This window comes from Balaenoptera ricei, chromosome 16 (genome assembly GCF_028023285.1).
Source record: "Balaenoptera ricei isolate mBalRic1 chromosome 16, mBalRic1.hap2, whole genome shotgun sequence".
Lineage (NCBI taxonomy): Eukaryota > Metazoa > Chordata > Mammalia > Artiodactyla > Balaenopteridae > Balaenoptera > Balaenoptera ricei.
In genome coordinates, this window is record NC_082654.1 from 82,750,579 (window position 1) to 82,763,149 (window position 12,571).

A 12,571-nucleotide genomic window follows, 5' to 3' on the forward strand; every position below is an offset into this window, starting at 1 on the left:
GCAGTCGAACAGCATCAGAACCACATTTCTAGGCAGTCCAACATGCCCTGGAAGTTTGCGACATTGCCCTCGTCTGAGCTGCCCTGAGAAAACACTCTTCTTGGAATGTATCGAGGACCTCTTTCCTGAAGTCACTCTATTCAAGGAGAAATACAGCATCCTAACATGCTGTGTCGCTCACAGTGCAAGCAACGTGAGAACTTGCCTCGAGGTAAGGCCCTGCAATGCTATGCAGAAGCGGAGGCGTGTAGCAGTTTCCATGAGGCCGTAGTCGCAGCTCTGCAGCATTTTAACGCCAGTACGCTTTTCAGGACACCTAGGTGCCTCGCCTGGAAACCCTGTTCCCTGCAAGAACACCGAGTACCCTCAGGCTCCCCTGGCCCTTCTAAGCAATATCCAGGCCCGTAGCTTTCCGACTCACAGTGTGTCTGCCGAGTGTAGGGCCACACAGTGCACTCTAATTGGGACATCTTGATTTAGCCAGCACCTGCACAGTTTTATGGGCACCGTTCTAGCAAGTTCCAACATGCCGTGGAAATCGCACTCATTCCTTAGTCTGAGCTGCACAGAGAAAAACACTAGGCTTCTCCTTCCATCTAAGACCTCCTTCCTGAAGTCACCCTGCCATCAGGAGAAACACTGCTTGCGTTCTTATTGCAACTAAAGCACAGTTTTTCCTGTAGCACTGCAGGCTTTTGAAGAGGCACGGGCCCAGAGGCCTAGCTAGGGCGTTCCTTGGTGAGGCCGTTCACTAGATGCAGAACAGCCTGCCTCGAGAAGTTGATTCAGGGAAGCAACCAGTGTGTACTCTGTGTCTCTTTTGATTTGTTAGAAACCACAGAGATGTATGCTGCCTGTGCCAATGGTAATGGGGGCATGATGGTACTAGCCTTGCTTTCCATTTGGAAAGTTCCATGCTTGCTGCCGTGAAGCTCCCTGAAATTCTCTGTTGTTGACAGCCCTCTGGCCACTGTAGGCATGGGTGTGGGAAGAAAATGAGTTTTCTCTGGCTACACACGGAGCTTCATTGGCCGGGGTGGGGCTCACCTTGCCATGCTCTAGAGCTAAAGGGAATCTCAGCGTGAGTCCTCGCCTCGAGGTAAGGCCCTGAGTAGCCCTGCAGAAAGGGAGGCATGCAGCTCTTTCCCTGAGCTCTTAGTCGCTGTTTTGCTTTACTTTAAAGGAAGTACCCTTTTCAGGACTCCTAGGCCTCTCGGGTGAGCATCAATTTTGTTCCAAGATCCCTGAGTACCTCCACACCCCTGTAGGCCTGCTGAGCAACAACGAGGCCTATTGGTCCCTCGGAGGTCCTCTGTGTCTGCTGAGTCATGGGAAACACACTGCACTCTTTCTTCTGATATCTTGATTCACAACACTCGCACAGGTTCACGAGCACCGTTCTAGCAAGTTCCAACATGCTGTGGAAATCGCACTCATTCCTTAGTCTGAGCTGCACAGAGAAAAACACTAGGCTTCTCCTTCCATCTAAGACCTCCTTCCTGAAGTCACCCTGCCATCAGGAGAAACACTGCTTGCGTTCTTACTGCAACTAAAGCACAGTTTTTCCTGTAGCACTGCAGGCTTTTGAAGAGGCACGGGCCCAGAGGCCTAGCTAGGGCGTTCCTTGGTGAGGCTGTTCACTAGATGCAGAACACGCTGCCTCGAGAAGTTGATTCAGGGAAGCAACCAGTGTGTACTCTGTGTCTCTTTTGATTTGTTACAAACCACAGAGATGTATGTTGCCTGTGCCAATGGTAATGGCGGCATGATGGTACTAGCCTTGCTTTCCATTTGGAAAGCTCCATGCTTGCTGCCGTGAAGTTCCCTGAAATTCTCTGCTGTTGACAGCCCTCTGGCCACTGTAGGCATGGGTGTGGGAAGAAAATGAGTGTTCTCTGGCTACACACGGAGCTTCATTGGCCGGGGTGGGGCTCACCTTGCCATGCTCTAGAGCTAAAGGGAATCTCAGCCTGAGTCCTCGCCTCGAGGTAAGGCCCTGAGTAGCCCTGCAGAAAGGGAGGCATGCAGCTCTTTTCATGAGCGCTTAGTGGAGGTTCCGCCTTATGTCAAAGGACGTACCCTTTTCAGGACTCCTAGGCCCGTCGGGTGAGCATCATTTCTGTTCCAAGATCACTGACGCACTCCAAACCCCTGTGGGCCTGCTGAGCAGCATTGATTCCCATACGTCCCTCGGAGGCCCTCTGTGTCTGCCGAGTCTCGGGCAACACACTGTATGTTACTTCAGGAGAGCCATATTTCCAGAGCAGTCGAACAGCATCAGAACCACATTTCTAGGCAGTCCAACATGCCCTGGAAGTTTGCGACATTGCCCTCGTCTGAGCTGCCCTGAGAAAACACTCTTCTTGGAATGTATCGAGGACCTCTTTCCTGAAGTCACTCTATTCAAGGAGAAATACAGCATCCTAACATGCTGTGTCGCTCACAGTGCAAGCAACGTGAGAACTTGCCTCGAGGTAAGGCCCTGCAATGCTATGCAGAAGCGGAGGCGTGTAGCAGTTTCCATGAGGCCGTAGTCGCAGCTCTGCAGCATTTTAACGCCAGTACGCTTTTCAGGACACCTAGGTGCCTCGCCTGGACACCCTGTTTCCTGCAAGAACACCGAGTACCCTCAGGCTCCCCTGGCCCTTCTAAGCAATATCCAGGCCCGTAGCTTTCCGACTCACAGTGTGTCTGCCGAGTGTAGGGCCACACAGTGCACTCTAATTGGGACATCTTGATTTAGCCAGCACCTGCACAGTTTTATGGGCACCGTTCTAGCAAGTTCCAACATGCCGTGGAAGTCGCACTCATTCCCTAGTCTGAGCTGCACAGAGAAAAACACTAGGCTTCTCCTTCCATCCAGGACCTCCTACCTGAAGTCACCCTGCCTCAGGAGAAAGACGGCTTGTGTTCCTATTGCAACTGAAGCACAGTTTTTCCTGTAGCACTGCAGGTTTGGAAGAGGCAAGGGCCCAGAGGCCTAGCTAAGGCTTTCCTTGGTGAGGCCGTTCACTAGATGCAGAACACGCTGCCTCGAGAAGTTGATTCAGGGAAGCAACCAGTGTGTACTCTGTGTCTCATTTGACTTGTTAAAAAACCACAGAGATGTATGCTGCCTGTGCCCATGGAAATGGGGGCATGATGGTACTAGCCTTGATTTCCATTTGGAAAGCTCCATGCTTGCTGCCGTGAAGCTCCCTGAAATTCTCTGCTGTTGACAGGCCCCTGTCCACTCTAGCATTGGTGTGGGAAGAAAATGAGTTTTCTCTGGCTACACACGGAGCTTTTTTGGCCGGGGTGGGGCTCACCTTGCCATGCTCTAGAGCTAAAGGGAATCTCAACGTGAGTCCTTGCCTCTAGGTAAGGCCCTGAGTAGCCCTGCAGAAAGGGAGGCATGCAGCTCTTTTCATGAGCTCTTAGACGCTGTTCTGCTTTACTTTAAAGGAAGTACCCTTTTCAGGTCTCCTAGGCCTCTCGGGTGAGCATCATTTTTGTTCCAAGATCCCTGAGTACCTCCACACCCCTGTAGGCCTGCTGAGCAACAACGAGGCCCATTGGTCCCTCGGAGGTCCTCTGTGTCTGCTGAGTCATAGGCAACACACTGCACTCTTTCTTGTGATATCTTGATTCACAGCACTCGCACAGGTTCACGAGCACCGTTCTAGCAAGCTCCAACATGCCGTGGAAATCGCACTCATTCCTTAGTCTGAGCTGCACAGAGAAAAACACTAGGCTTCTCCTTCCATCTAAGACCTCCTTCCTGAAGTCACCCTGCCATCAGGAGAAACACTGCTTGCGTTCTTACTGCAACTAAAGCACAGTTTTTCCTGTAGCACTGCAGGCTTTTGAAGAGGCACGGGCCCAGAGGCCTAGCTAGGGCGTTCCTTGGTGAGGCCGTTCACTAGATGCAGAACAGCCTGCCTCGAGAAGTTGATTCAGGGAAGCAACCAGTGTGTACTCTGTGTCTCTTTTGATTTGTTAGAAACCACAGAGATGTATGCTGCCTGTGCCAATGGTAATGGGGGCATGATGGTACTAGCCTTGCTTTCCATTTGGAAAGTTCCATGCTTGCTGCCGTGAAGCTCCCTGAAATTCTCTGTTGTTGACAGCCCTCTGGCCACTGTAGGCATGGGTGTGGGAAGAAAATGAGTTTTCTCTGGCTACACACGGAGCTTCATTGGCCTGGGTGGGGCTCACCTTGCTATGCTCTAGAGCTAAAGGGAATCTCAGCGTGAGTCCTCGCCTCGAGGTAACGCCCTGAGTAGCCCTGCAGAAAGGGAGGCATGCAGCTCTTTCCCTGAGCTCTTAGTCGCTGTTTTGCTTTACTTTAAAGGAAGTACCCTTTTCAGGACTCCTAGGCCTCTCGGGTGAGCATCAATTTTGTTCCAAGATCCCTGAGTACCTCCACACCCCTGTAGGCCTGCTGAGCAACAACGAGGCCCATTGGTCCCTCGGAGGTCCTCTGTGTCTGCTGAGTCATGGGAAACACACTGCACTCTTTCTTCTGATATCTTGATTCACAACACTCGCACAGGTTCACGAGCACCGTTCTAGCAAGTTCCAACATGCCGTGGAAATCGCACTCATTACTTAGTCTGAGCTGCACAGAGAAAAACACTAGGCTTCTCCTTCCATCTAAGACCTCCTTCCTGAAGTCACCCTGCCATCAGGAGAAACACTGCTTGCGTTCTTATTGCAACTAAAGCACAGTTTTTCCTGTAGCACTGCAGGCTTTTGAAGAGGCACGGGCCCAGAGGCCTAGCTAGGGCGTTCCTTGGTGAGGCCGTTCACTAGATGCAGAACAGCCTGCCTCGAGAAGTTGATTCAGGGAAGCAACCAGTGTGTACTCTGTGTCTCTTTTGATTTGTTAGAAACCACAGAGATGTATGCTGCCTGTGCCAATGGTAATGGGGGCATGATGGTACTAGCCTTGCTTTCCATTTGGAAAGCTCCATGCTTGCGGCCGTGAAGCTCCCTGAAATTCTCTGCTGTTGACAGCCCTCTGGCCACTGTAGGCATGGGTTTGGGAAGAAAATGAGTTTTCTCTGGCTACACACGGAGCTTCATTGGCCGGGGTGGAGCTCACCTTGCCATGCTCTAGAGCTAAAGGGAATCTCAACGTGAGTCCTCGCCTCGAGGTAAGGCCCTGAGTAGCCCTGCAGAAAGGGAGGCATGCAGCTCTTTTCATGAGCGCTTAGTGGAGGTTCCGCCTTATGTCAAAGGACGTACCCTTTTCAGGACTCCTAGGCCCGTCGGGTGAGCATCATTTCTGTTCCAAGATCACTGACGCACTCCAAACCCCTGTGGGCCTGCTGAGCAGCATTGATTCCCATACGTCCCTCGGAGGCCCTCTGTGTCTGCCGAGTCTCGGCAACACACTGTATGTTACTTCAGGAGAGCCATATTTCCAGAGCAGTCGAACAGCATCAGAACCACATTTCTAGGCAGTCCAACATGCCCTGGAAGTTTGCGACATTGCCCTCGTCTGAGCTGCCCTGAGAAAACACTCTTCTTGGAATGTATCGAGGACCTCTTTCCTGAAGTCACTCTATTCAAGGAGAAATACAGCATCCTAACATGCTGTGTCGCTCACAGTGCAAGCAACGTGAGAACTTGCCTCGAGGTAAGGCCCTGCAATGCTATGCAGAAGCGGAGGCGTGTAGCAGTTTCCATGAGGCCGTAGTCGCAGCTCTGCAGCATTTTAACGCCAGTACGCTTTTCAGGACACCTAGGAGCCTCGCCTGGAAACCCTGTTCCCTGCAAGAACACCGAGTACCCTCAGGCTCCCCTGGCCCTTCTAAGCAATATCCAGGCCCGTAGCTTTCCGACTCACAGTGTGTCTGCCGAGTGTAGGGCCACACAGTGCACTCTAATTGGGACATCTTGATTTAGCCAGCACCTGCACAGTTTTATGGGCACCGTTCTAGCAAGTTCCAACATGCCGTGGAAGTCGCACTCATTCCCTAGTCTGAGCTGCACAGAGAAAAACACTAGGCTTCTCCTTCCATCCAGGACCTCCTACCTGAAGTCACCCTGCCTCAGGAGAAAGACGGCTTGTGTTCCTATTGCAACTGAAGCACAGTTTTTCCTGTAGCACTGCAGGTTTGGAAGAGGCAAGGGCCCAGAGGCCTAGCTAAGGCTTTCCTTGGTGAGGCCGTTCACTAGATGCAGAACACGCTGCCTCGAGAAGTTGATTCAGGGAAGCAACCAGTGTGTACTCTGTGTCTCATTTGACTTGTTAAAAAACCACAGAGATGTATGCTGCCTGTGCCCATGGAAATGGGGGCATGATGGTACTAGCCTTGATTTCCATTTGGAAAGCTCCATGCTTGCTGCCGTGAAGCTCCCTGAAATTCTCTGCTGTTGACAGGCCCCTGTCCACTCTAGCATTGGTGTGGGAAGAAAATGAGTTTTCTCTGGCTACACACGGAGCTTTTTTGGCCGGGGTGGGGCTCACCTTGCCATGCTCTAGAGCTAAAGGGAATCTCAACGTGAGTCCTTGCCTCGAGGTAAGGCCCTGAGTAGCCCTGCAGAAAGGGAGGCATGCAGCTCTTTTCATGAGCTCTTAGACGCTGTTCTGCTTTACTTTAAAGGAAGTACCCTTTTCAGGTCTCCTAGGCCTCTCGGGTGAGCATCATTTTTGTTCCAAGATCCCTGAGTACCTCCACACCCCTGTAGGCCTGCTGAGCAACAACGAGGCCCATTGGTCCCTCGGAGGTCCTCTGTGTCTGCTGAGTCATAGGCAACACACTGCACTCTTTCTTGTGATATCTTGATTCACAGCACTCGCACAGGTTCACGAGCACCGTTCTAGCAAGCTCCAACATGCCGTGGAAATCGCACTCATTCCTTAGTCTGAGCTGCACAAAGAAAAACACTAGGCTTCTCCTTCCATCTAAGACCTCCTTCCTGAAGTCACCCTGCCATCAGGAGAAACACTGCTTGCGTTCTTACTGCAACTAAAGCACAGTTTTTCCTGTAGCACTGCAGGCTTTTGAAGAGGCACGGGCCCAGAGGCCTAGCTAGGGCGTTCCTTGGTGAAGCCGTTCACTAGATGCAGAACAGCCTGCCTCGAGAAGTTGATTCAGGGAAGCAACCAGTGTGTACTCTGTGTCTCTTTTGATTTGTTAGAAACCACAGAGATGTATGCTGCCTGTGCCAATGGTAATGGGGGCATGATGGTACTAGCCTTGCTTTCCATTTGGAAAGTTCCATGCTTGCTGCCGTGAAGCTCCCTGAAATTCTCTGTTGTTGACAGCCCTCTGGCCACTGTAGGCATGGGTGTGGGAAGAAAATGAGTTTTCTCTGGCTACACACGGAGCTTCATTGGCCGGGGTGGGGCTCACCTTGCCATGCTCTAGAGCTAAAGGGAATCTCAACGTGAGTCCTTGCCTCGAGGTAAGGCCCTGAGTAGCCCTGCAGAAAGGGAGGCATGCAGCTCTTTCCCTGAGCTCTTAGTCGCTGTTCTGCTTTACTTTAAAGGAAGTACCCTTTTCAGGACTCCTAGGCCTCTCGGGTGAGCATCATTTTTGTTCCAAGATCCCTGAGTACCTCCACACCCCTGTAGGCCTGCTGAGCAACAACGAGGCCCATTGGTCCCTCGGAGGTCCTCTGTGTCTGCTGAGTCATGGGAAACACACTGCACTCTTTCTTCTGATATCTTGATTCACAGCACTCGCACAGGTTCAACGGCACCGTTCTAGCAAGTTCCAACATGCCGTGGAAATCGCACTCATTCCTTAGTCTGAGCTGCACAGAGAAAAACACTAGGCTTCTCCTTCCATCTAAGACCTCCTTCCTGAAGTCACCCTGCCATCAGGAGAAACACTGCTTGCGTTCTTATTGCAACTAAAGCACAGTTTTTCCTGTAGCACTGCAGGCTTTTGAAGAGGCACGGGCCCAGAGGCCTAGCTAGGGCGTTCCTTGGTGAGGCCGTTCACTAGATGCAGAACAGCCTGCCTCGAGAAGTTGATTCAGGGAAGCAACCAGTGTGTACTCTGTGTCTCTTTTGATTTGTTAGAAACCACAGAGATGTATGCTGCCTGTGCCAATGGTAATGGGGGCATGATGGTACTAGCCTTGCTTTCCATTTGGAAAGCTCCATGCTTGCGGCCGTGAAGCTCCCTGAAATTCTCTGCTGTTGACAGCCCTCTGGCCACTGTAGGCATGGGTTTGGGAAGAAAATGAGTTTTCTCTGGCTACACACGGAGCTTCATTGGCCGGGGTGGGGCTCACCTTGCCATGCTCTAGAGCTAAAGGGAATCTCAGCGTGAGTCCTCGCCTCGAGGTAAGGCCCTGAGTAGCCCTGCAGAAAGGGAGGCATGCAGCTGTTTTCATGAGCGCTTAGTGGAGGTTCCGCCTTATGTCAAAGGACGTACCCTTTTCAGGACTCCTAGGCCCGTCGGGTGAGCATCATTTCTGTTCCAAGATCACTGACGCACTCCAAACCCCTGTGGGCCTGCTGAGCAGCATTGATTCCCATACGTCCCTCGGAGGCCCTCTGTGTCTGCCGAGTCTCGGGCAACACACTGTATGTTACTTCAGGAGAGCCATATTTCCAGAGCAGTCGAACAGCATCAGAACCACATTTCTAGGCAGTCCAACATGCCCTGGAAGTTTGCGACATTGCCCTCGTCTGAGCTGCCCTGAGAAAACACTCTTCTTGGAATGTATCGAGGACCTCTTTCCTGAAGTCACTCTATTCAAGGAGAAATACAGCATCCTAACATGCTGTGTCGCTCACAGTGCAAGCAACGTGAGAACTTGCCTCGAGGTAAGGCCCTGCAATGCTATGCAGAAGCGGAGGCGTGTAGCAGTTTCCATGAGGCCGTAGTCGCAGCTCTGCAGCATTTTAACGCCAGTACGCTTTTCAGGACACCTAGGTGCCTCGCCTGGAAACCCTGTTCCCTGCAAGAACACCGAGTACCCTCAGGCTCCCCTGGCCCTTCTAAGCAATATCCAGGCCCGTAGCTTTCCGACTCACAGTGTGTCTGCCGAGTGTAGGGCCACACAGTGCACTCTAATTGGGACATCTTGATTTAGCCAGCACCTGCACAGTTTTATGGGCACCGTTCTAGCAAGTTCCAACATGCCGTGGAAGTCGCACTCATTCCCTAGTCTGAGCTGCACAGAGAAAAACACTAGGCTTCTCCTTCCATCCAGGACCTCCTACCTGAAGTCACCCTGCCTCAGGAGAAAGACGGCTTGTGTTCCTATTGCAACTGAAGCACAGTTTTTCCTGTAGCACTGCAGGTTTGGAAGAGGCAAGGGCCCAGAGGCCTAGCTAAGGCTTTCCTTGGTGAGGCCGTTCACTAGATGCAGAACACGCTGCCTCGAGAAGTTGATTCAGGGAAGCAACCAGTGTGTACTCTGTGTCTCATTTGACTTGTTAAAAAACCACAGAGATGTATGCTGCCTGTGCCCATGGAAATGGGGGCATGATGGTACTAGCCTTGATTTCCATTTGGAAAGCTCCATGCTTGCTGCCGTGAAGCTCCCTGAAATTCTCTGCTGTTGACAGCCCTCTGGCCACTGTAGGCATGGGTGTGGGAAGAAAATGAGTTTTCTCTGGCTACACACGGAGCTTTTTTGGCCGGGGTGGGGCTCACCTTGCCATGCTCTAGAGCTAAAGGGAATCTCAACGTGAGTCCTTGCCTCGAGGTAAGGCCCTGAGTAGCCCTGCAGAAAGGGAGGCATGCAGCTCTTTTCATGAGCTCTTAGACGCTGTTCTGCTTTACTTTAAAGGAAGTACCCTTTTCAGGTCTCCTAGGCCTCTCGGGTGAGCATCATTTTTGTTCCAAGATCCCTGAGTACCTCCACACCCCTGTAGGCCTGCTGAGCAACAACGAGGCCCATTGGTCCCTCGGAGGTCCTCTGTGTCTGCTGAGTCATAGGCAACACACTGCACTCTTTCTTGTGATATCTTGATTCACAGCACTCGCACAGGTTCACGAGCACCGTTCTAGCAAGCTCCAACATGCCGTGGAAATCGCACTCATTCCTTAGTCTGAGCTGCACAGAGAAAAACACTAGGCTTCTCCTTCCATCTAAGACCTCCTTCCTGAAGTCACCCTGCCATCAGGGAAACACTGCTTGCGTTCTTATTGCAACTAAACACAGTTTTTCCTGTAGCACTGCAGGCTTTTGAAGAGGCACGGGCCCAGAGGCCTAGCTAGGGCGTTCCTTGGTGAGGCCGTTCACTAGATGCAGAACAGCCTGCCTCGAGAAGTTGATTCAGGGAAGCAACCAGTGTGTACTCTGTGTCTCTTTTGATTTGTTAGAAACCACAGAGATGTATGCTGCCTGTGCCAATGGTAATGGGGGCATGATGGTACTAGCCTTGCTTTCCATTTGGAAAGCTCCATGCTTGCTGCCGTGAAGCTCCCTGAAATTCTCTGCTGTTGACAGCCCTCTGGCCACTGTAGGCATGGGTGTGGGAAGAAAATGAGTTTTCTCTGGCTACACACGGAGCTTCATTGGCCGGGGTGGGGCTCACCTTGCCATGCTCTAGAGCTAAAGGGAATCTCAACGTGAGTCCTTGCCTCGAGGTAAGGCCCTGAGTAGCCCTGCAGAAAGGGAGGCATGCAGCTCTTTCCCTGAGCTCTTAGTCGCTGTTCTGCTTTACTTTATAGGAAGTACCCTTTTCAGGACTCTTAGGCCTCTCGGGTGAGCATCATTTTTGTTCCAAGATCCCTGAGTACCTCCACACCCCTGTAGGCCTGCAGAGCAACAACGAGGCCTATTGGTCCCTCGGAGGTCCTCTGTGTCTGCTGAGTCATGGGAAACACACTGCACTCTTTCTTGTGATATCTTGATTCACAGCACTCGCACAGGTTCACGAGCACCGTTCTAGCAAGTTCCAACATGCCGTGGAAATCGCACTCATTCCTTAGTCTGAGCTGCACAGAGAAAAACACTAGGCTTCTCCTTCCATCTAAGACCTCCTTCCTGAAGTCACCCTGCCATCAGGAGAAACACTGCTTGCGTTCTTATTGCAACTAAAGCACAGTTTTTCCTGTAGCACTGCAGGCTTTTGAAGAGGCACGGGCCCAGAGGCCTAGCTAGGGCGTTCCTTGGTGAGGCCGTTCACTAGATGCAGAACAGCCTGCCTCGAGAAGTTGATTCAGGGAAGCAACCAGTGTGTACTCTGTGTCTCTTTTGATTTGTTAGAAACCACAGAGATGTATGCTGCCTGTGCCAATGGTAATGGGGGCATGATGGTACTAGCCTTGCTTTCCATTTGGAAAGCTCCATGCTTGCGGCCGTGAAGCTCCCTGAAATTCTCTGCTGTTGACAGCCCTCTGGCCACTGTAGGCATGGGTTTGGGAAGAAAATGAGTTTTCTCTGGCTACACACGGAGCTTCATTGGCCGGGGTGGGGCTCACCTTGCCATGCTCTAGAGCTAAAGGGAATCTCAGCCTGAGTCCTCGCCTCGAGGTAAGGCCCTGAGTAGCCCTGCAGAAAGGGAGGCATGCAGCTCTTTTCATGAGCGCTTAGTGGAGGTTCCGCCTTATGTCAAAGGACGTACCCTTTTCAGGACTCCTAGGCCCGTCGGGTGAGCATCATTTCTGTTCCAAGATCACTGACGCACTCCAAACCCCTGTGGGCCTGCTGAGCAGCATTGATTCCCATACGTCCCTCGGAGGCCCTCTGTGTCTGCCGAGTCTCGGGCAACACACTGTATGTTCCTTCAGGAGAGCCATATTTCCAGAGCAGTCGAACAGCATCAGAACCACATTTCTAGGCAGTCCAACATGCCCTGGAAGTTTGCGACATTGCCCTCGTCTGAGCTGCCCTGAGAAAACACTCTTCTTGGAATGTATCGAGGACCTCTTTCCTGAAGTCACTCTATTCAAGGAGAAATACAGCATCCTAACATGCTGTGTCGCTCACAGTGCAAGCAACGTGAGAACTTGCCTCGAGGTAAGGCCCTGCAATGCTATGCAGAAGCGGAGGCGTGTAGCAGTTTCCATGAGGCCGTAGTCGCAGCTCTGCAGCATTTTAACGCCAGTACGCTTTTCAGGACACCTAGGTGCCTCGCCTGGAAACCCTGTTCCCTGCAAGAACACCGAGTACCCTCAGGCTCCCCTGGCCCTTCTAAGCAATATCCAGGCCCGTAGCTTTCCGACTCACAGTGTGTCTGCCGAGTGTAGGGCCACACAGTGCACTCTAATTGGGACATCTTGATTTAGCCAGCACCTGCACAGTTTTATGGGCACCGTTCTAGCAAGTTCCAACATGCCGTGGAAGTCGCACTCATTCCCTAGTCTGAGCTGCACAGAGAAAAACACTAGGCTTCTCCTTCCATCCAGGACCTCCTACCTGAAGTCACCCTGCCTCAGGAGAAAGACGGCTTGTGTTCCTATTGCAACTGAAGCACAGTTTTTCCTGTAGCACTGCAGGTTTGGAAGAGGCAAGGGCCCAGAGGCCTAGCTAAGGCTTTCCTTGGTGAGGCCGTTCACTAGATGCAGAACACGCTGCCTCGAGAAGTTGATTCAGGGAAGCAACCAGTGTGTACTCTGTGTCTCATTTGACTTGTTAAAAAACCACAGAGATGTATGCTGCCTGTGCC